General features: G+C 44.1%; 1 protein-coding gene across 1 annotated transcript in view; it reads right to left on the bottom strand.

Moving 5' to 3' along the window:
• Nucleotides 1-25456, bottom strand: part of OXR1 (oxidation resistance 1) — a 343514-nt gene extending 318058 nt beyond the window's left edge. Inside the window, exon 1 of the mRNA XM_079796642.1 lies at nt 25343-25456. The gene's annotated coding sequence lies outside the window, so the exon portion shown is untranslated. The remainder of the gene's footprint in view (nt 1-25342) is intronic.
• Between the last annotated feature and the right edge of the window lie 2441 nt (nt 25457-27897).

Here is a 27897-nt window from a genome sequence, read left to right as displayed (position 1 = left end):
CCAGTGGGGGCAGGGTGGGGGGGACGATCAGGGCCTGGATCAAGCCGGTTGGCTGCTGCAGTGTGTGTCACAGCCACAGGTCATTTTGGTCGTTCTACCGTAATGGTCGCTGGGCTTTTATATATATTGATATTTCACTAAATAGATATTTTTTTCAGCATGTGAACCATAAGTGCTAAAAATGCCAACAGTGACTTTGAATCCTGGTTTATCTTTTCAGATTTACTTGAATGATTAAATGCAGAAATATATACAAATTTCCAAGTTCCTGGCAGAGTAAGCATCCATAAAATTTATTCCTTACCCTATAAGTGTAACATGTATATATTTTAAAAAATTAAAGACAAATCCAGTCAAATCAACACAAAAAATTGAAATATTAGGCTAACCTATTCAGGGCTTTCTTTTTATTATCTGTATTTTAGAAAAGACATGTATGCTTTCCTTTTTCCTTACTTCCCTTAAAATACTCAATCTATAACTTTTTTCTTCCTCATTATACTCTATTACCATATTTTGGTCATAGTTTCTAAATGAGTCTCCAGGTTTTGTTAAGGCATAGGCTCACCTTTTACTATTAAATGTATTAAACTAAGCATTATGGAAAAACCAATTGCTGAATTCAAATAGAGTAGGAAGTTCTTCTGACCAAAGAATGATTCTAGACCTCAGAAAATAGAAGACTGGCAATAAATTAGAGAAAAGTAACTGTATTTTGTAAGGTTATGATGTCAACACTCCATATCACTTCCATCTTGCCACAAGTAGGTCCTTCTTTGATTACTTCTTTCTTATCCCTATTATCAGTAATTTAACAGGAATTATTATTATCTTTATCTACTCTGCTTTTAATTCTCTCATGTGATAGAAACCTTTGTTTTCTTTTAGAAGAAAAATATGGCCAAACTACATTTTTATTTTTGATGCCTAAGAGGAAGTATTTTTACTCAAAATGTAAACAAGTTGTCTTTAATAAATGAGGCATTTACTGAATCCTTAAAATAAGGCTCGGCATTTTTTCATGTTCTCTCATGTAACTGGTAGAATATATCTGTAAATATTTAAAATTTTCTGAATAAGGTATTATTATTTATTCTCATTTTAACAGGTAAGAAAATCAAAGTCCACGGAGATTATTATTTAACTTACTCAAAGTTATACAGATACTGTATTTCTTAGACTCTAAGATGGGCTTGTGTTTTGTTATGTTTTTAAAGCATTCCTGAAATCGGGATATTACTTACAATCAATGGTGTCTTAATTTGATGAAATTTAGCAATGAGCATTATGTAGAGGAGCGGAGGGGCCCCGCTTGCTCCTTTGCATATTAGTAATGGAATTATAAGGGTTAAACCTGGAATTCAAAACCTGACTGAGCTCCCAGTTTCCCAATCTCAAAACCTGACTATAGTTTTCCTTTCCTATTGACTGAAACCAATCCATCGAAATATAAAGAATAAATTAACACAATAAATTTTTAAATAGCTTCAGTATTTCACATGTATACAAGGAGACACTTCAACTCTTCAAATTATGTGATTTAGTAAAATTGGACAATACATAAGTATAGCTGAAATATACAGTGGCTGCAAAATTTATAAACAACACCCCATCAGAAACAAACACTGATTCCTCGAATCATTTGGCTGCAGGTAACATTCATCACTCCTAATTTGGGGTGATTATACAGTTATGCCCCCCCCCCAAAAAAAAAACACACACACACACAAAAAAACATGCTATACTGAAACAAGAATGCTGACTTCATATCCTAGCTTTCATATAATTTAGGTTTTTTTACTTCATATGTTGGGACCTAAAATCGTACCTTTTTACAACATAAGGGGTTTGAGCCATTTTGAAATATTCCTGTTCTAAACCCAAACTATCCATTCTCTAAGCCAGATATAAAGAAAAGAAAAAAAGAAGAGTGAAGAGTAAGAATGAAATTATCCAACAGAGTTTCCGCAGAGATGCCCTCCCTGGAAGGCGGCTCTAGTGGAAGGCAAAGCATTGATGCTTAGTGTTCTCAAGCTCAATTCCATGGAACCTCTTCAAAAAGGTAACACAAAAGAAGTTCTTTCTCAATACCTGTACCACTGGCTTTTATGAAATAGTAACTGAGGTAATGACGGTTTCCTGGCAGGTTACATTTTGATCTGTCTCTGAAATGTCTGTACAGCAAGTCCTTATGCCAGAGATGAGTCACTGAATGCTTTGGGTCGAATATTTGTAGAACATCATAAAAACAGTGATTCACGCTGCATTTCATGCTGCAAATGACTCATTACTTCATTTTCTAAACACATTAACTGAGGGGCTTATGGATATCAGAAAACTGTATGTGTTGGACAGAAATATGGAAATCCATCTATGACATTAATGTAGAAGAGAGAATTCTGTTAGGTTATTCACTGGAACTAGTCCACTCTATCAAAAAGGAATAAGCCTTAAAACAAAGAGGCTTAAATATAAATATCAGACATGAAAAAGATCAGAGGCCCGAATTAATCAAAGGTAATAGAGGCAAGGAAACCATGGGCCTCAGTCTGGAACATTGTTCAACTGAAAGGGTGAGGAAAACCTGGCCGCCGCGGCTCAGTGGTTGAGCATCGACCTATGAACTAGAAGGTCACGGTTCGATTCCTGGTCAGGGCACATGCCCAGGTTGTGGGCTTGATCCCCCAAAGTGGGATCTGCAGGAGGCAGCCAATCAATGAATCTCTCTCATCATTGATGTTTCTATCTCTCTCTCCCTCTCTTTTCTTCTCTGAAATTTAAAAAAAAAAAAAAAAAAGATAAGGTAAACAGCAAAGGTCAAGTTCTACCTTCAGGGGCCAGGAAGAATACTGAGACTCAGGAAGGCTGATCTTTGTAGATATTTGACGAATTCAATAAAAAAAACTCTAAAGTTTCTCTGAAATTATACATGCAATATTATCTCTAACTGTGCTTTCCCCAAATTCCATGCCCCAACTATAAAGAACTACTTACATTTTTCTAACATGTTTCACATTTTTCCTGTCTGCTTTTCTTTATGCTAATCATTTTGCCTAGAAGGCTCTTCCTTGACTTTTAACAAAATCCCATTCATCTTTCTTGGGATCTCATCTGTAGTGTCATATAACTATACCATTCCCCAAGAACCTACCTGGCTCTTTATGTTCCAAAGCACTTCGTAAACCCTCCTCCAGCATTTCTGCCTCTTCCACAAACTGTCATCTAGATCATTCACCCACTGTAGTGCATACCCAATACAGATTTAATGAAATAAACTCTGCTTCCTCCAGACCTTAAATAACTAAGAAACAGTTATGAGATCAAGGTATCATAAAGTACATGGCAGTGTGCCTGACACACAGTAGATTCTCAATAAATATTTGATTGAAAAATATTGGGGCTAAACTTTGTAATATGGGAATAGTGACCAAATGTCATCAAAGCAATTAATAAAAATTTAAAAATGGGGAGGGGGAGGGAAATATGAGAAAAAATAAAAGCCACTATCTATCACTATTTCCTCAACTACCTGGAAAATACATCTAGGAGTAGATGGACCAGCTACATTCTGATAACCACAATCCATTCACTATACGCCACGACTTCCCAAACAAATATAGTATTAGTATTGCGTATCACTATAATGGGCTACAATAAGGTAGTAGCTGGCTTTCTGGTTCAAAAATACTGCTGTAGGCAAATCATATGTACTCATTTCATGCTAGCATTAGGCTTGAACATGACTTGCCACGTACCAGTGACCGGTGGGAAGAATTGACATTGCATGCAGGCAGAAGCTCTTGGATCTATCATGAGGTCTGTGATGTTCTTTTTTTCTCTCTGTTATGAGTCAGGCAATATCCCAGAGGCAGGCTACGCTGTGAGACTGGGTCCAGAATAAAATGATGTAAAGGACAGCTGCAGCGGCCTTGCAGTGGACATGATGCATGAGTGAGAAAAAAAACGTTTATGGTCCAAACCAGAAAGATGTTGGGGTTGACAGTTATACACCATAGCCTAGCTTATCCTGACTCATTATATGTATGTATATATGTAGGATTATATAAGCAGTATATGACATATGAACACAAACATACAGAAAACACACACACACACGTATAGATATGTCTTCCTCATGTTTTCTCTTTCAGGGGATTAGGGGAAAGGTGTGCCAGTGTGGACAGATTAGCAAGGTTCATATTCTTCTGCCAATAAATAAAATTGGTTTGGTCCTAATTTTCTTGCCCAGAAGGACTCCCTTTGAATAAAACAATAAGCATAAATATCATTTGATATTCCATTTCAATAAGCTATGTGCATATTTGTCTAGTTCTGATTCTGATTACTCACCTTTGTATCATTTTGTCTTCCATTCCACTATGTTCTATTCAATTCTATTCCACTCATCTTTATAAAATACTGTGTAAAGCATAGGTATTGAGGCATAAACTGTACTCATCCTGACTGATGACAATTATAAGGACTTAGTTCACCCTGCTCCTTACTTGATATACATCAACGAGCAGCAGCAAATCTGACAGAGAAGGAAGAGGAGCAAATAAGAAAAGATTTTGTTGATTGCAACATACTTTTTGCAATCTTTATTTGTAAGATTTATACTTGGTCCATTGCTGGACCACTGTCTACCACAGTGATAAATTGGATGTATCTGCCAGGGCAATAGCTTGCCATCAAAAATCTGTTCTGCATGTTAAGCATCTGCTCTGTATTCACTAAGTACCCTTACCAGTTCTTGTTTATTTCCTTCATCTTGTAGATTCTCCCTACTCCTTTCTCGAGGTGTTCTTAGGCAAAGATGTTCTTAGGCATCTGTGAGAAAACATTCTCCAGGAATATTTATACTGAATCATAAGATTGACAAAAATAAGAACCTATATGCAAACACTTAGCATAGCACCCAGCAAACAGCAGATATTTAATAAATGGTAGAATCCCTCCCCTTAATAAAATTATCTAATCCAGGTAAAAAAATATATATCTAATCCAAGACAAAATAAAATAAAATAAAACGTTAGAGTCCACTCATCTAATATATACTCCGTCATGGGGCTCAGCTCACTTTATGTTGATAGTAAAGGAATAAGTAATGCAGTCATCTGTACTAATTACTGTATTAATAATACAGTGGAATCAACTTTATAAGGTTTATATGATGATTAAATTAGATATTGCACACAAAGCAGGTGGCAGTTTCAGGTGTAAATGCCTCTAAATTTATTAGTGGCAATGACAGTGAGTGGAGCCATTGTCATGGCTGTAGGGTGTGCTTGGACTCCCCTGATAAGTAAAGAATAAATTTCAAGTGAAAGCCAGGGGTAATAGAGCCTGTATAACAAGTTCAGATCAAAATAAATAATGGAAAACATTGGCCAAAATTTAAGAACACCTGTACTGGCATGGATCTACATGTCAAGATCTTCGATTACTCTTGGTCCAGCATTATCTTTCCCCTCTTGAACCTGCCTTGGCCCTTGACCCAATCTCAGGGTCTATAAAGACAAATACTCACTGCTTGCCCAAGGACAGAATTATAGCCAGAGGTTATTGTTAGTCTACAATATGTGCACTGGTCTTACCAGTACTCATCAACACAAGCCAGGCCATTACTAGACTTTAGCCAATCACAGGAGGCTAATGGGAGAACCAAGGCTCTACATGGGGCTCATTGTACAAAGGCCTCCTATTAGATGGTAGGAACTGAAGAGGGTGATTGCCAAGCTACTTTATTCCTCTTTGCTTTGGTTACTCATTTATAAAACGGACATAATAGTGGTACCTTCTTTCCAGAGTTGTTATAAGGAATAAATGGTAAAAATATCTACAAACCAGCTAGGAACACACCTATTTTTACTTCTCAATAAGTATTAGTGATGTCATTTTTATTACTAGCATCAATATCATCGTGATCTGAAAGAGCTTGGAGTTATCATTAAGTCCTTTTTTATACCTGCTTTTAGGAACAAAAGGAAAGATACCCTTAAGGAGCTCACTCACAGCCAGTGAGAGCAGATAGAACCTTTGATGGCTTCAAGGCAATGAAAGGGGTGGGAAAATGCGCTTAATGATGAATCCATAGACCCTATAACAGTGGTCGGCAAACTCATTAGTCAACAGAGCCAAATATCCACAGTACTACAATTGAAATTTCTTTTGAGAGCCGGAAACCGACTTCTGCGCATGGGCCACGAAGTTTCAATCGCACTGTACGTGCGCGCCCGCACGTGGTATTTTGTGGAAGAGCCTCACTCAAGGGGCCAAAGAGCCTCATGTGGCTCTCGAGCCGTAGTTTGCCAACCACTGCCCTATAAGAATTGCAGACTAAGCAACCAGCAGGAGATTATGAACAACACTAGCTTTGAAAACTGCTCCAAATGCTGGGATCTTCCGCAGGATACACCCAAGGGAACAATTGTGAGAAGTGACGGAAACAGCCACCTCTGGGAGCCATCCGTGGGAACAGCAGACAGGGTCAGGCTAGAAGGCTTTCAGGCTCGGAGAGCTCCTCCAAGGAAGCATGACTTGCTCTCCAGGGGAAAGCGCTCCGTTTTACTCTCCTGTAGCATCTGGAGGTGTGTGCAGCCGAGAGCCCTGTGACATTTCCTTTTCCTCCTCCTTTACAACAAGACACATGTCTGATCATTATGGATTCTGCCACAGCTCTTGGTACTTAAGTGACACCTGGTACTTTTTCACATGGTAAATGTTCAAAAAAAAAAAAATCTGTTCATTGAAAAATACTTTAGCCCCAGTGTATTCTGATTGGCTAAGAAACCTAGACTCACTGGACGGTAACTGATTCTCTTGTAAACTGTAATCAGATCTTAAGCTTTTCAAGGAATTTTGCCAAAGACCAGACCTAGACTCCAAAGGCTAATCAAGAAGAAATTATAAGAAACTGCTAGATTGTACCACCTCAAATCTTATGGCAACACTGTGTGCTGTATAAGGAGTCATTCCCTCTGCACGGAGAATATTATAACATATACGCAGTAGTGCCCTTTATTTCTGAAATGACATCGCTTGCTCTCTTTTAAACAGCCATGGCTGAGAAGTCCAATGTGTTATACTGACTTAAATATTAAAAACTCATCTTTTAATATTTGAGGCTCCAACTGATGTAATTTACTTCATATTTTGATTAGCCTTTGCTTTAGCAGTTACCTCAAACTGGAATGCTAACCATTATGGCCAGTAGTGTAAACAGATCTTTTTGTTCTTTGAAATTATGGTCTTGCTACTTAGCATATAAAGTTTAACTGAATATCTCCAATGTACCAGACATTTTACTGGGTACTGGCATTATAAAACAGTCTTCTTTCTACTTGCTTACAGTTTGGGGGGAAGCAGGAAAAAGTAAATCAACCACTCTTGATTTGTAACGGTGCTTTGATAAAGGTAAAACACACAGTGTTATGAAAACACATAATAATGGTTAGAGCTAAAAGACCTCCTAAATGATTGTGCATGAGCAAAGTTTTGAAGAACAAGTAAGATTTGGCATGAGTTGCCCTGTGATCCTACTTCATGAGTTTATTTATTTAAAAAATTGTTTCCTCAGCTTATTCTTTTACATTTGCCTACTGATCAAAAGCAAACAAAGCTTATAAAAATCTAGAAATCATAACTTGTTTTGTTCCATTTATAGTTTCTAGTTTATATATTTTATAACTTGCCTGTGTGCAGTTCCATTAACCTTGGCAACCACAGCACAATACACAACCACAAAAATAGCCATTCTTCAAGAATGCACCACACCTGGATAAACCTGAGAACTTAGGAATGCTTATTAATGGCTTTTACCGATGACTTTATGTAGAGCAATGCTCCTCAAACTGAGGGCCACAGATGAATCTGGTCTGAAAACTCTTTCTGGTCTAAGGCAAAACAAGGAGTTTGTGCTACAGTGTAAATAAATAAGCTGTTTCCTTCATTGAGAAAATCTTGCTATGAAAAAGTCAGCCAAGTTACATTTTGGCACAAGCTCCTTGTGTGTTCCCAGATCTGCGGCACAGTTTGCAGGCCATTCCTTGAGCAGCACTGATCTAAACAAACACCACCCCAAAACCAATATCCAACCCATCAGTAAACCCTAGGTGTTCTGCTATTTCTGTGCACTACCGTCTAACACGTTTTTTTAAAAAAATATATTTTATTGATTTTTTACAGAGAGGACGGGAGAGGGACAGAGAGAAACATCGATGAGAGAGAAACATCAATCAGCTGCCTCCTGCACAACCCCCACAGAGGATGTGCCCACAACCAAGGTACATGCCCTTGACCAGAATCGAACCTGGGGTCCTTCAGTCCACAGGCCAACGCTCTATCCACTGAGCCAAACCGGTTAAGGCCTTCTAACACGTTTTGCACAAATCCCAAACGCAGCTACTTGGACCACCTCTACCACCACCATCATAGTGCAAACAATTCTTATTTCTCATATTGATCACTGCAGCAGCTCACTCAATGGTTTCTCTGCTTTGGTCGCCGCCCTGTCCCCTTGTCCCCCCAGGGTGGAACTTCATCACTGTGATCAGCTCACTCCTGGGCTTAACGAGTGACTTCAACATTCTCCGAGAACCATTTTTTTTATTCTCCTGCTACCTCACCCATCACTTCTTCTCAAGCCTCTTGTCTTCACATCCTCTGCACATTACTCTGCCCTCGAGTCAGTCCTCAGATCTCTTCTCTTTTATATCTACACCGGTAGCCCTGCGCACGAATACATACGCCAGGAGGTCGCTGCCGCCCTCCTGTAGCTCTCTGTCCACTGCCCCTCCCTTCTGCAGCTCCCCCGGCTCCCCCTCATAGCTTGTTGCCCTGCCCCCTCCTGTAGCTCTCCGCCGCCCACTTGCAGTTTGCTGCCCCACCCTCCTGCAGATCTGTCATCCAGTTGTTATGACGGATAATTAGCATATTCCTCTCTTATTATATGGGATACTATTACTGTTCCTCAACTCCCAGGTGTGCCCTGCTCTGTTGTTCTCAGCGGGTGTCCTCTGTGTCCCCACCTGTAATTGGTGGAAGTGGAGCTCCTGGGGAGCCATGGAAGAAGAATTTCCTGAAGCCCCTGGGGGAGTGGGAGGTATGGTGGAAAGCTTTATTGATGAGGGAACATGAGGGGGTTTCCCTTCCGAGCCCACTGTGGGCAAAGCCCCAAGTTGCCTTCAGCAGAGTCAGGATGAAAGCCACTGCCCAGAGTCTCCATTCCATGGAGAAGCACAGTCCAGTCCAGCATCTGGCTAGGTTGGCTTGCGTTCCCAGCAGCAGTCCATGGCAGAGGCCATGCGGCTGCTTCAGGACACATGGCTATGGAGGTGCACGGTGAGTGCAGGTCACAGAGCAAGTGAGAAACAGGAGCACAAGGGGCAAGAAAGAGAAAGTTCCTTTGTCTGCGGATTTTAACTATATCCAGTGAATCCTTCAGGATTTCATGCAGTTGCTCCACCCGCTCTAACCAATTGTCTTTGTTCCAGGTTAGACTGACAGGCAAGGACCTTCCCTGTGTCACCCGGCTTCACTGCGCATGCACCCATCTCCTTTGTTCGACCCCTGGAAATGGAGCTCTGGTGCCCGGGGATGTGTGGAGTTGCAGCGTCCTGGTGAAGCTGCCCAGATGACCATGCTTGCTTCTAACATGTGGCCTCTCCTTTGCTCTCTTTCTATGTTAATATTAGCTAGCTAGTTATGAGGGTAACACTATCACAATTTTCAGGTTATTTTCTTCAATGCCTTTATCTATGTATGTGTTTAATTGTTGTGTGTCTTCACAAATACAATGCACTGTCTCCAAAAGCAGGGGTTTCTTGAGACTTACTCACCAGTTTTTTTTCAATGTTTGGCAAAGAGTGAACAACCAATTTCTGTACTGAATGAAAGAATGAATGGATGGATGGATGAGTTGAGAATGCCTGAAATTAATATGGAATGAAAGTGATAATCAAATTATTACACAGTTAGCTGGGGGTACATTATACACAAATATGTTGGGGGCAGGGGCTTCCCTATGCCAAGTCCAGTCAGACACTCATCCATTCCTGGCTACAGGGAATGCCTGGACCGACCTTTTACTTTTGTCACCCGGATGTTGCTCCTCTGTGGTTCATGTTGGTCTGCCTTGGGACCGTCCCTTCCTTGCACCAGGATACTGTAAACAGCAGAGAATGCCAGGCTTTCTGTCAGCAAATGTACCGAGTGCAAGGTGCATAAAGTCCTAGTCAACACTTGGACTTCTGCAGGTCTAGCTCTCTCTTTGCTTCATTTCCCAAAACTTCAGGAGGCTCCCACCTCTTCCGATACACTTTGCCTGCCACTATTGAATTCTCATTGCCCAGAAACCCCATCGGTTTGCATGGCCCTCCTGTCCCTACACTGCCACTGTAGGTCCCAGCCAGCAGCCTCTGCATTCTGCATGGGCACAGCCTTCCGGTAGAAGATCGTACAGAATGAGATCCACATGCACAGGACACTCCACTGCACAGCGGTGTGGATTCCAGCCGCTTTCCACGAGAGACAGAGCACCCCATCTGGCCGGAAGAGCCCACAGAGGCTCTGTTGCCTTAGCTATATATGCTTGTACCCACCGCAGAAGCAGTAAGTGATAACAAACCAAATACTTCGGAGCAAACCCCAAATTTAAGTGTGCGTGCCAATTTTTGTTTACGAAACAATCTCCTATGGATTCAAAGATGAGAACTATTTCTGTGTGTCACCAAGGCGATAGATTATGAAGCCTCACTTCACTAAACACAGCACAACTAAGTTTCATCCTCTTCACGTTACTTCCTCCTGTGCAGCATTTTTCTTCCGAAAATGGGATGCTTTTCCCCATTAAATTACCGAGGAAGAGAAACCTATTTTTCCTATTAGGTGAGTGCAAGGGGATAACAAATACCTCAGTATATTCTTTGACACCTTGTGGAAAACCAGTGTTTATTGTATTTTCTCCTTTAAATGGGAAGTGAGCTGACCAAGAGGCTGCATGACGTACTTGGAGACCATTCGGGCCGTACCATGGAGGACAATGTTTCCTGGTCACTGACTGACCACAGACCGGGCACCTCTTCTTGTAGGTTAGTACCCAGGCTCTACTTTTAGCTAAAGGGCTTACCTGTCTCATAACCCTTCTTCGCAGAAATTATTATTCATAAGACAGGCATCCGTGTAAGATAAAGTGAGCCTTACTAGTGCCTCTGAGTCCTCTAGCGTTCCTTTTAGCCATGGAGGATCCCAATTTATTAGTAGATGCTGTGTGTATCTCTTCATAAAGAAATCATGAAAAAATAAAACACTAGCATAAACTTGTATCAGAAATGTATTATGCTTCCTTTGCTTTCCACGTGAGGGTCACGGGACGCTTGAAAGATTCATTTTTATTACCATGTATCTTTTCTTCCCTGTAAGAACCTGATGCCTAGGGTTCCAAATGGAATGAAGCTGTGGCAGAATTTTGCATCCAAAAGGACTGACTCATATTTTCTAGCTGTTTAACGTCCAAATGAGAACATAAATGTGTTTCATGGCTAAGTTACTAGAAATAGAGGATAATTTGTCTTTCATTATTTTTACTGCTTGTCCCTCTAATCTTGTTATTCATGTTAGAGACCGTTACTGGGGTTGTGATAGCTTACTTGTTGAACAATAGACTCTAGAATGCCTCGTGCTAAAAGCAAATGCATAACCAATGAATGTAGCCATGTATTTCACATAGCGAGGCTGTAACTAGGAACCCGCCAGCTACAATTTATGTCTGCTTTGGTAATACATAGCAACACAGAGTCTCCCATTTCTGTGTTGCTATGTATTGAGAAAATACAGGAATCTACTACCTCAAAATGCAGTTTAAAAGATGCAATGCTATTTAAAGGGAATGGCAACAGGAAGGGAAAGTTAGCACGTTGTTTTGTCTCTTACAAACTCTCCCTGGCTCAGGGCAACAGAGGCTTCAATGCATCCACAAGTACCCAGATCACATCTTCATATCCCTCCCTTTCTGCTGATCAGCTGGTTACCCAGAGGTGAGGGAGGAGTGTGTGCAATTAGGTCTATGTATTGGGTACATGCATCACGTCCACTGTGTTCAAATGGCAGACTTTTTTTTTTTTTCAAGTTGCTACCCATCCTGCTTTTGCTTAATGTTATCTATTCTCTTGGGGGTGGCAGGGGGAGTTATCTCTGTATCAATAAAGGATAGTTGATTATGCCACCTATTGCTTCAAAGATCAAAATGCTCTGCCTGGCCAAGAAGATGCTTCATTGTCTGATGCTGGCTTATCTTTCCACCTCCGTTTGGTCCCACCCTCACCCTTGCCCCAGCCACACTGATCATCTTTCATTTCCTCTTATGTGCCAAGCTGTTTCCTCTGTCCGTAACACCCCTCGACTCCTGCCCCCAATGCCAGCACCATGGAGCACTCAACCAAGGGACCCCTCCTTTCTCAGCCTCAGCCTCCAACCCCACCTGCCTGGTCTTCAGAGCATCTTCCTGGTACTATAGCTAGCACCCTACACTCGACACCCAGGAGAACAGGGATCATGTCTGCTTTTCCCCTTATTACATCCCCAGGGTTTAGCTGAGTGCCTGACACGTTCTCAGATCCCAAACATTTGTTAGAAAAATGTTCCACGCAGCCTAAGACTAATGTTTCCTAGTAAGTTTATTTTTGCCAAGATATATTTTGATTTGGAAGATTTCTCTGAGATCTGCATTCCTAGACACATCAGGAAAGTCACAGTAAGAGCATTTGAGTAACTCAGGACATTCCTAGATAATTGTGAGGTTTTACAGACCAGTCCTAGTCAACGACAGAGGCTGAGCAAGAGCAGATTTTAGCCCCAAAGAGGAAAACTTCCCATCAAAGTTGTCAAAAATGAAATGAGCTACCCTGAAATATTTAGAAAATGTATCATCAGACCATTCTCTATCTAATTATAAAATAAATAGAAGCCCGGTATACAAATTCATGGACAGTTGGGGTCCGGCAAGCCCACCCCAATTGGGGCCGATGGGGCCGGGCTGACTGGGGCGGGGAGGGCCCGCCAGATCAGTCCTTAGCGCTGCTGCGGAGGCAGGAGAGGCTCCCGCCACCGCTGCTGTGCTCACCAGCCCTGAGCTCAGCTTCTGGCTGAGCTGGCTGAGCGGTGCTCCTTCTGTGGGAGCGTACTGACCACCACGGGGCAGCTCCTGCGCTGAGCATCTGCCCCCGGTGGTCAGTGCATGTCATAGCGACTGGTCGTTCCACCATTAGGTCGATTTGCATATTAGGGTTTTATTATATAGGATACTCCTGGGGAAGCAATCCTCCCATTCTCAAGGGTCCGGATGGATCCCCATTAAACCACTACCACTGCTGACATTTCAGTCACCCACTGTGCTCCAGCATGGTATCATTTAGAGTAAATATAACTTAAAAGATAATAAAAGATTATAGAGATCCTAGCAAGGGAGGTGTGTCCATTGAAATCACACCCAGCCTGCCAGGAAACCAAATCAAAATTGGAAAAAGAACAGCCCTGACCCCTGACCTCTGGCTCTGAAGCCTAACATTGCTCGTCCTTCATGTCCTCACAAAAACGTACAGTGGGCCCCACCAGATGGTCTCTGTCAGAGCTGCCCGTCTCCCCACCAAGGGTGCAGAGGACTAGAGACACTGATGTGGGTTGCTGTGCTAAAATCTAGGCCGCGAAAAGGCAAGGTTAAAATGCATCACACGGTGGGGGGAGACTCGACCTTGCTTCTAGGGTGGCGCTGGCCCCACTATAGGAGAGGCCTCTTAGCCGCAGAATGTACAGATTCTCAAGAGTGACCACTGCTCTCACCAGTTGGCATGAAACCTGCTAGAACCACCATTTCCTACGAATGGCACCTGGCAGATCCAGCACAAGTGCAGTAAATGAGAACACTCAACAGCTCAGGCTTCCTGGACCAAGCCATGGGCACTAAATGGAACTTACTACTGAGAGTCCAAGAAAGGAGGTAAGTTCTTAGACTTTTTTCATGCTATGAATCCCTCTAGGAGTCTGTTCAAGTCTATGACCTCTCCTAAGAGAGAAAAATAAGATTACAAAGGAAACTAAACATAATGCAACACAGTTATCAAATTTTATTTTTTTTAAAATATATTTTATTGATTTTTTACAGAGAGAAAGGGAGAGAGATAGAGAGTTAGAAACATCGATGAGAGAGAAACATCCATCAGCTGCCTCCTGCATACCCCCCACTGGGGATGTGCCCACAACCAAGGTACATGCCCTTGACTGGAATCGAACCTGGGACCCTTCAGTCCGCAGGCCGACGCTCTATCCACTGAGCCAAACCGGTTTTGGCACAGTTATCAAAATTTAAGTGGATGAATTTGTGGCATGGTATATGTGTTGCTTTACTAATACTTTAAATTAAAAAAAAATCAAACAGCAGGTCTAATAACCATCAAACTTTCAAAGTAGAGATAAACACAAGTGATTTTTAAAAAATATCTGCAAACAACTGTAACGTGATACGATGTTTTCTGTGACTTACTGGCATCAAAGTCACGGGCTGCTGGTGCTCCTGTGGTTGGTGGCCCACACCCATGAATAAGGGGGATGCTAGATCTGAATGAGGTTAGTAACAATGAAGATGTCATTTTCTCTATCCAAGTTGATGGATTCTATCCATATCCACAACCAACAGGTAAACACACACACACACAAACCCTATGCTTGAAGGATTTTAAATGAATTCTAAAGATCCTTTAACCTTGAAGAATATATGATCAACGTGACATGCATTTAGGGTAGGGAAAAAGCTGTGGAGGTATTTATAGACTTTGAGTTATATAAATAGAACACTTTATAAATCAGTAGTAGTTTATGTGTCATAATGGAACTGAGATAGCATGGAGGAGTTTTTCTTGCCTAGAAATATATGGCCTCTAGATGCCTCCTCTCCTTACAACCAACCCTTCAAAGCTACTACTGCCTTCTACATAATCATCTTGATCTCCTTCTAAGCCTTTGCATTTTCTAAAGTGCCATGCTTTTCATGAAATATTCATGGCTCCCTCCCTCATGGTTATTCTCAGTGATCGTTGGCGCAGTGGTGAGTTCAGCAACTTTCCTTTTATACCTTTCTACTGCCAAGCAGAATTCTACTCTATGGAATATTACCACAATTTGTTTATCCATTCTCCAACTGATGGGCATCTGGGTTATCTCCAAGTTTTGGCAATTGTGAATACAGCTGCTATAAATGTTCGAGTTCTCTGAGTCTCTCCTCAATCTTAGGCCCTATGAACGAACCTACGTCTTGGGCTGGCTTTTCCTCAACTTTTTGCCCCTCCCTCTTTCCGTGACAACCAAAATATGCTCTGGAAAGCAGATCTCCATGTTCCTTCAGTGTAAGCTCCTGGTCCCGTGGGGTTTCTCCCCTCTCCCGGTGCCTTCAGGCTTCTGCATGAGAGAAGAACCTGGGGCTGTATGTGAGATTGTGCCTGTCTCCAGAGGCGGCATCTCGCTACCTGCATGCTTGTGGAACCTAGGGGGGCTCTCTCTCTGGCCAGCTTCCCTGGCCCCTGACTTTCTAGCAAGTACTGAGCAGAGGCCCCTGGGAAAAAAGTCAGTGATGAGTACAGATTCCCCTTGCGTCTGCACTCCTCGTAATTCTCGACTCTCCTGCTAGCTTTCAGTGACTTTTAAGAATTTATTAAAGAGTGTAAATGCTTTCTTCTTCCTCGCTCCTTAAAATCTTTTTACTATTTATTTTATTTTATTTTATTTTTTAAAATATATTTTTATTGATTTCAGAGAGGTAGGGAGAGGAAGAGAGAGATAGAAACATTAATGATGAGAGAGAATCATTGATCGTCTGCCTCCTACATGCCCCCTACTGGGGATCAAGCCCACAATCTGGGCATGTGCCCTTGACTGGAATCAAACACGGAACCCTTCAGTCAGCAGGCCAATGCTCTATCCGCTGAGCCAAACTGGCTAGAGCTACTATTCTTTTCAGTTGTGGTAAAATATACATAACACAAAATTTACTGTCTTAACCATTTTAAGTGTATAGTTCACTGGCATTAAGTCCATTATGCTGTTGCACAAACTTCACCATCATCCATCTCCAAAGCTGAAATTCCTCTTGCAAAGCTGAAATTCTATCTCCATTAACCAATAGCTCTCCACTCCCCCACTCCCCCGAACTCCTGACACCCACCATTCCACTTTCTATCTCCATGAATTTGACTATCCAAGGTACTTTATATAAGCGGACTCATACAAGTAATTTTTTGTGACTGGCTTATTTCACCTAACATGTCTGCATGCCATCCATGTTGTAGCATGTGTCAGAATGTCCTTCCTTTTTAAGGCTGAATAATATTCTATTGTATGCGTGTACCACATTTTCTTCATCCATTCATCTGTCAATGCACACTTGGGTTGCTTCGACCCCTTAGCTACTCTGAATAATGATGCTATGAAGAAGTGTACTCTTCTTATTCATTTTTATGGAAACTATTTCTTCTTCACATGCTCTGCCAAAGATAAAAGGGTTTGTGTTCCATCTCTCCTTGGAAAAGCATGACCTTCTTGGAATTTCAGTTCACTGGCTTATCCTGTGGCCTAAGCCTGACAAAATAGTTACTGATATGTGCCAGATGCTGTATGCATACTAGACTGCTCTTCATCACTATGGTAATACACCTCTGCAATGTTTATCTGTGTACGAGCTAGAGATTATGTCTGCCATGTTTACTTCTACATGCACTGGCTTATAATACTGTGCTGGATGCTCATAAACGTTTTTGAGGTTCCTCGTGTCCTATGTATTCCTAGAGGGAAATAATCTTGAACAGTTTAAGATCTCTTCTCCTGAACCGCATTCACATAAGAATGTTCCTGCTTCTAGTGAGAGGAAATTGGCTTCCCTAAAACTTCCAGCCATAGGACCTAGTTCTCTCTAAATGAGCAACAGAGACTATACCTTTGACATTTGGATGCTCATATTTATCTTAAATTCCTCTTTGCCAAGTTTATAGTCTATAGTTTAAAAAAAAATGATCTTGAAGAACAAATTGTTTTTCCACTCATTCTCCAGTGAACACAGGATCATCTGGAAAGCGGTGCCTAAAGCCAGTCACGATATGTAGGTATAGTTTTGTAACAGGACAATAGGCTACTACCCCCTCTCACTCTTCAGACCTAGCTATGTGCTTGTTGTTGGTTTTATCCACATCACACTTGTACAAGGTTGGAAAGCATTTCCCCAAATTTCATGTCCTTCCTGGGACCTCAGAATGTGACCTTATTTGGAAATTGGTTATAATTACAGATGGGATTGCTTACATGAAGATGAGGTCACACTGGAATAGGGTGGGTGGGCCCTTCATCCAATATGACTGGTGTCCTAAGTAGAAGTCAGAGTCATGGGGGAGAATGAATGCTCTGTGATGATGGAGGCAGAGATGCAGCTACAAACCAAGGGATACCAGGATTACTAACTAGCAGTACCAGAAGCGAAGAAAAGAGCATGGAAGAAATTCTCCCCCTTGAGTCTCCAAAGAGAGAATAGCCCTGCCCTTCTAGCCTCCAGAACTGAGAATAAACTTGCTGTGTCAAGCTACCCAATTTGTGTTAATTTGTTAGGGCAGTCCTAGGAGACTAACACAATATTTTTGTCTTCCTTATACATACTGTTTAGATAATACAATGTGTTTCTTTTCTTTTTCCCTTTATCTTTCTAGTAATTCATCATTATTGAAGCAAGTTTCTCCATCCTGAATGTATGTAGTGGGTGTTAGCTGAGTGAGCCTGCCCAGTATCTCTTTCCTTCTGATAGCACAGGTGATAGATTATGCCTTGGGGTAACTCCTGGGCTCATTAAACACAGTGTGGGGCTGTCAGTCAAGATACCCTATTCTTCCCCAAATACACTCCTTCCTTCCTCCCTCCCTCCCTCCCTCCCTCCCTCCCTCCCTTCCTTTTTTTCTCCCTCTCTCTCAGCTTTTAAGTCTTGAGCACAGTGGCACAATGATGGAAAACATTAGAGCTGATTCATCCCAGCAGTGTATTATCATTTCCAAGGTCTTACTCTTCAGCACTTCCTTCAATTCCAATAAATTCCTTTTTGCTTAAATTAACCAGAATCCATTTCTATTTTATTCAGTTATGGGACTCTGACAACTGCAATAGCCAAAGAAAAATCTCCCCATATTTCATGAGAAACACGATGTGTGCCTGGCACCAAAACACAAAACTCTTAATAGAGAACATAATCAGTAGCTGTGACTATAAGACTAACGTTAAAATATCTCCTTAGCCCTGGCTGATGTGCCTCAGTTTGTTGGAGAATCATCCCCTTGTTCCACACCAGGTTGGGGCACATAACCAAGCTGCAGGTTCCATCTCAGGTCAGGAAGCTTGTGGGAGGCAGGCAGCTGATAGATGTATCTCTCCCCCATACTCCACCCCCCCACCCCCCCCACTCCCCACGTCTAAAAATTTTTTTTTAAATATCTTCCTAGATTTTTCTAAAAATTGCTGAACATTTCCATAGCACCAGAATGGTTCTTTTTCCCTCTTGGTTGTTCATTTTATAGTTCCGATCATTAAAAACAGTATCTTACTCTTCCTCTGCTGAACACTAATCAATATGATTACTCATTTGAAATTTTAAAATATGGTGATACTGAGTGAAGAACTCACTGCAATGACACTTCATTGGCATAAAAGGCACCTTTAAATCTCCTTGGCTCTCTTACCAATTTAAACTCTAAATAGATCTAACAGGTAATAAATGCCAGGCTGATTGCTATAGTTTTTCCCTTTTTCCCTTCATGTGCTAGAATGTATTTTCCCTCATGCTGGAAACTATGGGGAAACCAACTGCTATACTGAATCACCTCACTCACAAGTAGATGATATTTTAGAGTACCTGAAAGTGAGTTTTTAAAATGCATGGATATGTGACTTCATTTTCCTATCCTAAAACATTTTAAAATCTGGCACTTACATGTATTTATATTACTAAATGATTTAGATGAATAAAGACAGAAGAACATAGTTTTTGCTCAAAGCCATTTATCACGGCTGTTAGCATTCTTCCCCTAAATGTGTGATATGTGTTTGCGACAGCCTGTCACTGTGATCTATACAGAGTTCAAAATAGATGAGAAAAAGAATCCTTAGTCCATTAATATATTAATTCACCATGTAAGACCTCGTTATATTTTAGGAAACAACTGCATTTAAGAGACTGCTGTGACAATAGCCCCAATCAGGATTGTAGAATTTTTGAATAAAGATTTAACCAATTAACTTTTCTGGATTATTCTGTTAGCTGTGCATGTTTAGCAGTTTGCAAACAATAAAGAATTGTTTGTTGCATAAATATTAGTAGCCTTAATGTCTATTACAATTTGGTGTGTGGATGGGAAGCCAGAGGGCCAGCAAGTTCATCCATGATCCAAGGACGTAGACAATAAATTACACAATGACAGCTACTTCTGACATTTTATAGAAAATTGTGATCCTACAACCAAGTACTCAATGTAAGAAAATGTACTCATTTGTTCCTTTAACAAACATTTTTTTTTTGGTAACAAAACATGAGTCCTAGTGTCTATCTAAGGCCAGTCCAAAGATGTATACTGTAGGAAGAGAGCTAATGTGCATCGGTTTAATTTGATCATGAAGATTTAGATCCATCACTAGAAAGATACGTTCAGGAATAGAGAAGAAAGAATTCTCTACCCGTTACCCAGGACTCCAATGAAAGAAAACCAGGGCTACAACATTTGGGATCGGCCTATCAGACCTACAATCCCCGTTCTCAAAAACCACCTCCCACCTTCCCCTAGGAAAACATACCTCCCAACAAGCATGCACTGTCCTCTGGCCGCTGTGATGGAAAGGATCGGCTCTTTGCCTGATTAGAGCCAGGGAGATGTGAGGGGGGGCTTTGCTGGGATCTCTGAAAAGAGCAGCTTCCTCTGCAAGAGCAATGGGAAGACCCCCCTCTTCTGGACATGGGAATCTGGGACTATGAAGCCCTGCAAGCCTCAGGCAGCCATCTCAGAACCCCTTGAAGGAAAGAGCCCTTCGAGAATGGAGCGAACACTTAGAAAGTGGAACCAAGGAGTGCAGTGGGAAAATGAGGACCTGGTCACATGGTTTGAGCCCTAAATCAGGTCCTGCCCGGAGCCAGAGTCCCCTCCTCTCTTCAGTGACAGTCATGAAGTCTCTCTCGTGTTTTCTAACTGAAGCCACTGGAAATCAGATTTTCTGATTCTTGACAGTGAGTCTGCTTTCCAAGGTGACTGATCACGTTTAAAGGCACAGCTGGAGTACGGTAGACGTGCACAAGGACAAACAAGGGAACCGGGCATCATGCTAAGATCTTTACACCCACAGCTCACTTAAGCATCATGAGAGTCACACCCATAATCTGGTGGATGTGATTCTCAAAAGATAGGACAAGCTGGAAAGTCTAGTAATTTGCTTCAGTTTCACAGCTACTAACTAAAAAAAAAAAAATAGAGATTTGAATTCAAATTTGTCTGATTCTAAAGGTTTTGAATTGCAGACGACCCTTTGTGATTACTTTAGGTTTGTTGAGTTGGCAAGGCCGCCACGCAGGCCTTCCCTGAGTTCTGCAAACTGGTTGCAATGCATAAGCCAGCTCAGCCTTGCAAATGCAAGAGTCCCAATGCCTAGAACAGAACCTACTTAGGAATTGGCAAATGCTTGTTGAATTTATAAAACTATGATTCTCCTTGGTTTAATCATGTTCTTGAGCTTTCACACAGTCCAATGATGAGCAGCACTCCATCACCACCAGTGCTGCTCAAGCGGAAGCTGTTTTCCTCAGTTCTTTCACTATTCCCTTGGGAAAGACAAAGCCTTCCCAGCAGCAACAATAGGCAACTGCACAAAGCAATTCAAAGACGCCAGCAGAGAAACTGAGGTTACCTTTGTGGAAAACAAGGGCTCTCCCACTGCCTTTTTCCAAGAAAGACACGCACCTCTGTTCCACTGGGAAGCAGAATGGAGCTGTTGGTGTTTGTACACACAGGAGAAGAGGAGGGGTTACTGGGTGCCCAAGGGGCATGGCAGGAGTATCAAGTCTCCTCTGCTCCAGGAATTCCTGAGGGACTGAAGGATGGTAATGGCCAAGGATGGAGGGAATGGTTATTAGAACAAGAAGGGAAGGAAGCAGCCTTAATGATGATCCCAGCAGAATGAACTCTGAAACGAACCAATCAACAAAGAAGATGAGGGGGCAGGGGGGGGGGGAGGGGGGCGCGGAGAGAGTGTAGAAACACTGACCTGTTCTCTTTAGTTCCTCTAGGCCCCAGTGTGATGATGACAAAGCTTTTACCTAGTAAAGTGTTCTGAGTTCCTGCATACAATCGATATGAGAACACTTGCCTGATCTTATTACATTTAAGGCTGCGAGCTATTGTTCATTCTCTCTAGGTAGAGTAGTATGCTACAGGCTAGAAAGGCTTATTTCCCAATACATGTCATGCTGTTGATTTAAAACTGAAACTAAATACACGAAAATTATATGGGATTCTGACCTTCCTGTATAGATGTCTCCAAATATAAGGTTTTATTTGGGAACATTTCATGAGGCTTCTAATAAATGTTCATCTAACAGTCTCTGATTCTCTACAATCCCTCACTACATGAAGAACTTATTGGTTGTAATTTCAGTTAAATTATAATTTTAAACATTAAAACTATGTATTTCAAAAGACAATTATCAAACCAGTTCAGTGAAAAATACGGTAGCAGCCGGAGCTCCAGTGGCGCAATCGGTTAGCGCGCGGTACTTACAAGAAAAATACGGTAGCTAAAGAGTTTTGTTTTTATCAAACATGTTTACTCAGCTCACATGCATACTATATAACCTGTCATTTTAGACATTCAGGACATATTTTAGGAATCTTTTTTGAAGGCTGGTAAGACATCCTATTAACAGGAAGCATTTTTAGTTTCCTTAAGACAAATGTTTTTTAAGATGGGGACATTTTGCAAAGGAAGTATCTTAATATTAACTACTCTTGATGTTCAAATATATAGGAATATTTGAAAGCATCCTAACAGGAGTGGCTTTTAAATCTAATCATATCGTGTTCTAAGCCAGGGTTTCTCAACGTCAACACTATTGACATTTGTGGTCAGGCCATTTTGTTGTTGTTGTTGTTATGAATGACCACCCAGTGCCTTGTAGAATGTTAGCAACATCCCTGGCCTCTGCCCACTGACTGCCAGAGCACCCCTCCTGCCAAGGTGTAACAACCAGAAACCATCTCCAGACATTGCCAGTGCCCCCTGGCGGGCAAAATTGACCAATTGAGAGCCATTTTTCTAAGCTATCAATAAGATGCCCCAAGGTAAGAAAAAGTGATGTCTTTTATTCCACTTAGACTAACATTTCTTTCATTATTCTGCTTCATCAAGCCATTTCACCACCTTTAAAAAAAAATGCCTTTACCTTAGGGCAGCAAAGATTCCATTGACTATTTCCTAAGGCATTGCTGGGTTTAGGGAACAATCCTCTAGAAAAATGAGTGCCAAATTAGGCTTCTGAGGACTAGAGGTATAATCCATTGCATTTCCAATGCAGGAGGTGAAGAATAAGGAGGAATGGGTTTTCTCGTGTCACATTAAGTTTAGCATTTTATAAATAAAGCCTTCACCTCCACAGGCTCAAAAGCGCTTCAAGGTGCCTTTACTTGACACCCTAATCAATTTTCCCAACAATCCCTCCTCCTTGACCAGCAAACAAAAAAATAGGCAAAATATAAGGTTATGTATGTTTTATTTGAACAGCACTCTGGGGAGAACAGGATTAATGGCTAAAATAATAATTTATTTTACCTTTACCACAATTACTAATAATAATCAATAGGGGGGGGGAAATAGTAATAGAAGCAGAAAATGACAGCACATGTCTTTTTGTTCAAACTTCTCACCATATAGATGTCCCCAAGCATGGACATATTTCAAAAGGTACGGTCCAATAGTTACTGTACTAGAAACCGGGCCAGCCACTGTCACCTAGAGTAATAAGAGGACATGCCCTGGTCCTTAGAAGTTTACTGTCTTTTCTGCTGTGTCCATCCAGGGATCACTCTGCAAGACAACCCATACCATGGTCCTCATCGCTGTTTTTAGAGTTCTCACTTCCCTTCTTCTGAGTCCCCCACCACAATCTGTATGTTGGACCTCCAGAACTATTTCTGATGGTTGCACACTCACAATCTCAAAGCCCTCTTCGATGCCAGCTGACAGTAGGTACAGTTTTCACTTCCCTTTTTTTTAGTCCTTCCACAGATGGCACAGGTTTCCAGAGCTGCCTTCACCCTCATTTCCCAGAAGCCAGGGACTTGGTGGCAACATCCACTCCCCCCATCTCTCCTCCCCCAGTTTCCAATCCTAGAAGCTCCTTTCCTTCCTGGGCTTGGTGGGTGCAATCTCTCCTAGTCAAAGAGGAGTTTTTACATAAAGGTTTTTGCACTACTCGATGCTTGTTTATTCTACTAATCTGGTCTTTTCAAGTTACATGTATGTGTGTGTAACTTGGGGGGGGGGGGGGGAGAGCCGGGAGGAGGGTTAACACACACCCCCACCCACCCCAGCGAGTAAGTGCTGGTTACTCTTGCTGGCATCTCCTTCCCACTGGCCATTTGGAGCCATCGGGCTTCCCGAATCCGCGGGGCACCGTCCCCGCATCACCTGCAGGGGCAGCAGAGTGAACTGCGGACCTCCGGAGCGACGCCCCCCCCCCCCCCCGCCCCGGGGGGGGAAGGACCGGTGGATTCCGGAGCCCCTCTGACCGCGGGGACTCCCACCTCCCGCAGCGGAGGGACGGCCGAATCAGAGGAGAGCACAAGACCAGCGTCAGGTGTGGGGGGTGCAAGGGCCAGGGAAAGGTTAGAGACGAGCATCATTGGACGAGCAAAGAATGTGACCCAGGGGAAAGGAGGTAGAAGACACGCAGGAAGGCACGCTCCCCTTAATCTCCCCCGCTCCCCGCCCCCCCCCCCCCCCCCCCATCACCCCGGCCGCCGGCGATCCGGTCAGAGACAGACTGCAGCAGCACACGCGACCCCGGCGGGCGATGCGCACACACGCGCCCGCGCACCTGCACACGCACACGCCCCCCGCCAGTGGCACGCTCGCTGCAGACTTCTGCCTGACTTCCCCGCCCCAGACACCGCACTTCTCGGGCGAGACCCCAGATTCCCGGGACCCGGAACCGCCACCACTCGCCTCACCCCGCTGGAGCACACACACTCAGACCCCCCACATTGCAACCGGCGGGCTCCGGAACCACTGAAGGCAGCTCCCCTGTAACTGACTACCTACCTTCCCAGCAGCCAGGGCAGCCCAGACCTCCTACAAGCTCAACTAGATGGAGCCTCCGGGCGACCCAGCCAGGTGGGAGACGGATGAAGGGCCTGGGGTGCAAGTGTGCCTCCGAGAGAACTGCTCCTAAGTCACTATTCGGGGCGGGGGGGGGGGGGGGGGGGGGCGCACGGAGGCTCCAACCCTTTCCCGACCCTTTCGACCCCACCAGCAGCCCCGTAATTCCGTCGGATCCCCGCACCGCTTGCTCCTCCCTCCACCCAAATCCCTCGGCGGATTTTCCTGCCGGCCCTTCCAGGCCACTTTCTGAATCCATCCTCTCTCCAGCCGGTTCCCAGCCTGTGGCCTCGCGTCCTCCCTTCATTCAGAACTGCCTCTCTCCATCATTAGATCGTCCGGACCTGGCACTGCTTCTCTCAATGATCAGGGTCCACTTGTGCTCTGGAGCCCACTATCCCTTCTACCGGCGTCCTCTGCTCTAGTTCAAATCCGCTTTCCACGCGCCCCACTTTCCACCCGCCGTCCCTACCCGCCGCTCCGGGGCCAAGACGCGCTCCCCCTCTCCTGTGCCATACTGCATTCTCGGCCGCTCCCACCCTGCCCCCGGGAGACACCCCGCTTTCCCTCTGCGGCTGTTCTCGGCCGGGCGCCCGCATCCTCAGCCCAGCCTCCCCATCCCGCACCTGCCCCCTCCCGGCCAGCCCAGTCCCTCTCCACCCGCGGGGTCCTCCCCTCTGTCCTCGCCCACCGCGGGTCCCAGGTCAGCCCGCCTTCTGGGCCGGTCCCCTCCGCTCCAGCCTCCCAGGGGCCCCCCGCTTTTAAATTGGCCAAGGGGCTCGCCCAGGCGCCAGGCACAGGGGACGGCAGCCAGCCGGCTCTCCCGGGCGCCAGCCGCGCCTCCCACCTGCCGACCTGGGCTCCCCGGGGCGCCCAACCCCGGCCCCGCCGTCCAACCGACCCACAAACTTACTTGCGGGTCGCCAGGAGGGGGCTGCGGTGAGCGGCGGCGGCGGCGGCGGCGGCGGCGGCTCCGCGGCGGCGAGTGCGCCCCTCTCGGCGGGGCTGGGCGGCGCGGCACCCGCGTGCGCTCCTGCGGCCGCGCGGTGAATGGGCTCAGCCTGACGCAGCCCGGCTCACCCCCGCCGCCGCCGCGGCCTGCGAGCGGCTGCAGACATGCTCAGTGCCCGGGCCCGCCGGCGTGGGCCGTACCAAGAGCCACGGCGGCGGGGGAGGCCGCGAGCCACCGCCGGGAGGGTGCCGCCGGCCCGAGCTCCCGCTCCCTCCCGAGGCCCCGGAGGAAGGGGGGGGGGGGGGGGGCGGCGCTAGGCCTCTAAAAATAGCTCCTGCGGAAGCCAGGGCTGGGGCGGGAAGCTGCACCCCTCCCCCCCACCCCGCGCTTGGGGGTCCAGGACCGGAGCGCTCGTCCCGCGAGGTCCCTGCCTTCCACGCGGGGAAACGGAGCCTCCTAAGCCGGCACCTGCGGGCTGCGCCGGAACCAAGTCCGGGGCGGCCCCGATTTCGGGCTCCCGCCACCGGTTCTCTCCAGAGAAACGGAGGAAAGTTGGGTTAAAGCGATGTAGAAGCTCCCCCACACGAAACTGACTCAAAGTTTTTTTTGGATGCCTGGAATTACTGGAAGGAAAGGGCGACATTCAACAGCCCAATTGGGGGGTGGGGGTGGGGGGCGGCAAAGGGCTGCGTGAGGCGGGCTGCAGGGGGCTCTGGAAACAGCTTCTAAATGGTAGAAATCTTTCCTTTGGGCGCGTATGGCTCCTCATTCCGCAGGATTTTGCATAGTTCGCTGACACCCGCCCTGCCCTTGGTGATCTTGTTCTTGTTATCTGAACTTCCTTCCTTGCAGAATTGCGACCTCCACCCTCCCTCTACCAACCAGGCTTTCAACTGCCATAGGAAAAGGGCGCCCACTCGAGACGGGTCAATTGTGACACCTGAACCGGATCCTGGCCCTTTGGTGACCCTTGGAAAGGAGGGGCCATTCCTGCTGCCAAGTCGGGGCCTGGCTGTGTTCTGTGTCTCCCTGAGCGCTTGCAGTCTCTTAGATAGCTCAGAACCAGCGCACCTGCAAATGGACCTTCCCCGCTATTCTTGTTCAGTATATTCCACCTTGATTCCTGATCATCTACTTTCGAAAATTTCCATTCTGGGAGGTACAAGTGTTTCCCTGGGTGAAATTCACAACCACCCCGTAAAGAGAATCATTATTATTCCCGTTTGACAGATGAGGACGTTGATGTTCAGAGACGTTCACCTGTTGCCTTGAATAATAATACGGTGCTGAACCATGAGTCTGTTACACTAGAAACTTCCATGGTTTCTGCATAACCTATTCCCCTGAACCAATAGTTTTACCCGAGATAGGACTGAAGAAATTTAGGAGTTATTCTCTGATGAATAATAATAATTGAAAAATGCAGATTATGAGTTTTGTTCTCCATTATTACCCCACCCCCACCCCACCCCCAATTTTTTTCTGGGCATTCACAGGTTAGATTTTGTGTATTCTGTTGAAAGTGTGTTTCATTTTTATTCATTCAGAGAGAATTTACTGAGAATCTTCTAAGAGCAATGCATTCACCTGGATGCATTTCGTAATATATCACAGTTCATATTCTTTGTTAAAGCTACTTTCTTTTGTCATTGCTACAAATTGGTGAGATTCTGCGAAACCTACCAAGTAGTGTAGGTGCTTTTTCACAGAACTGTAGTGGTATGTGTCTTTTTGGGTCAAGTTGTTTTTCCTCCTATGTTGCCCCCTTCCCTCCCACTTAAAATTTGATGCCATATCCAACCCCAAATAGATGATCAACTAATGTTTGATCTTTTACTTACTAGTCTCCAGCTCCTTGATTCTCTTTTTCTGTAGAGTGTGTCTCCAAGAGAGGGCATCTCCAAAACTAGAGCCACTTTGTAATAACAACACCATTTTTGTAATCTTCCATGAGAAATCAAAATGAAATTTCCTCAGGGTACCAGCACCACTCACTCACTCCTACCTGTAGGTCGTGAAAAAAGATGAAAAACACACTTTACCTTCATCCCCGTTGTTTTCCTTCTTTCTTTCTCAGTAATTAATCTTAAAGTGGTTATGACTGTCTGAACATCTTCATGCTACAGCATGAACATGAGACATAATCATAAAACAGGGCTAGTTTGATTTCAAAGTTTAGACTTCTAAATTTCCTACCTAACTATGTAGATCGAAAATATATTGCATTCAGGACTTTTAATAGCAAGTGACAAACTCAACTCTTAAGTAACTTAGGTGGATAAAGAAAACACACTGGGCCATGTAACAAGGAGTGGCAGGCTGATCCCACGGCTTAACATCGGCAGAAATGCTTCTCACTTGCTATTAGCATTGCTTTCTGTGTTGGTCTCATTCTCCATCACACTGTGTCCATAGTGCAGGTCAAGCCCTACACAAATGACAAAGCTTTCGATCTTGCAAAGAAAGCAAACCTCATGCTCTAATGAGCAGAACAAAAATTCAAAGTCAGTCTCTTA

The sequence above is a fragment of the Cnephaeus nilssonii genome, assembly GCF_951640355.1.
Source record: "Cnephaeus nilssonii genome assembly, chromosome: 18".
NCBI classification, from domain to species: domain Eukaryota; kingdom Metazoa; phylum Chordata; class Mammalia; order Chiroptera; family Vespertilionidae; genus Cnephaeus; species Cnephaeus nilssonii.
The sequence above is the reverse complement of the archived record's forward strand: the minus strand, read 5'-3'. Positions and strand labels throughout refer to the sequence as shown.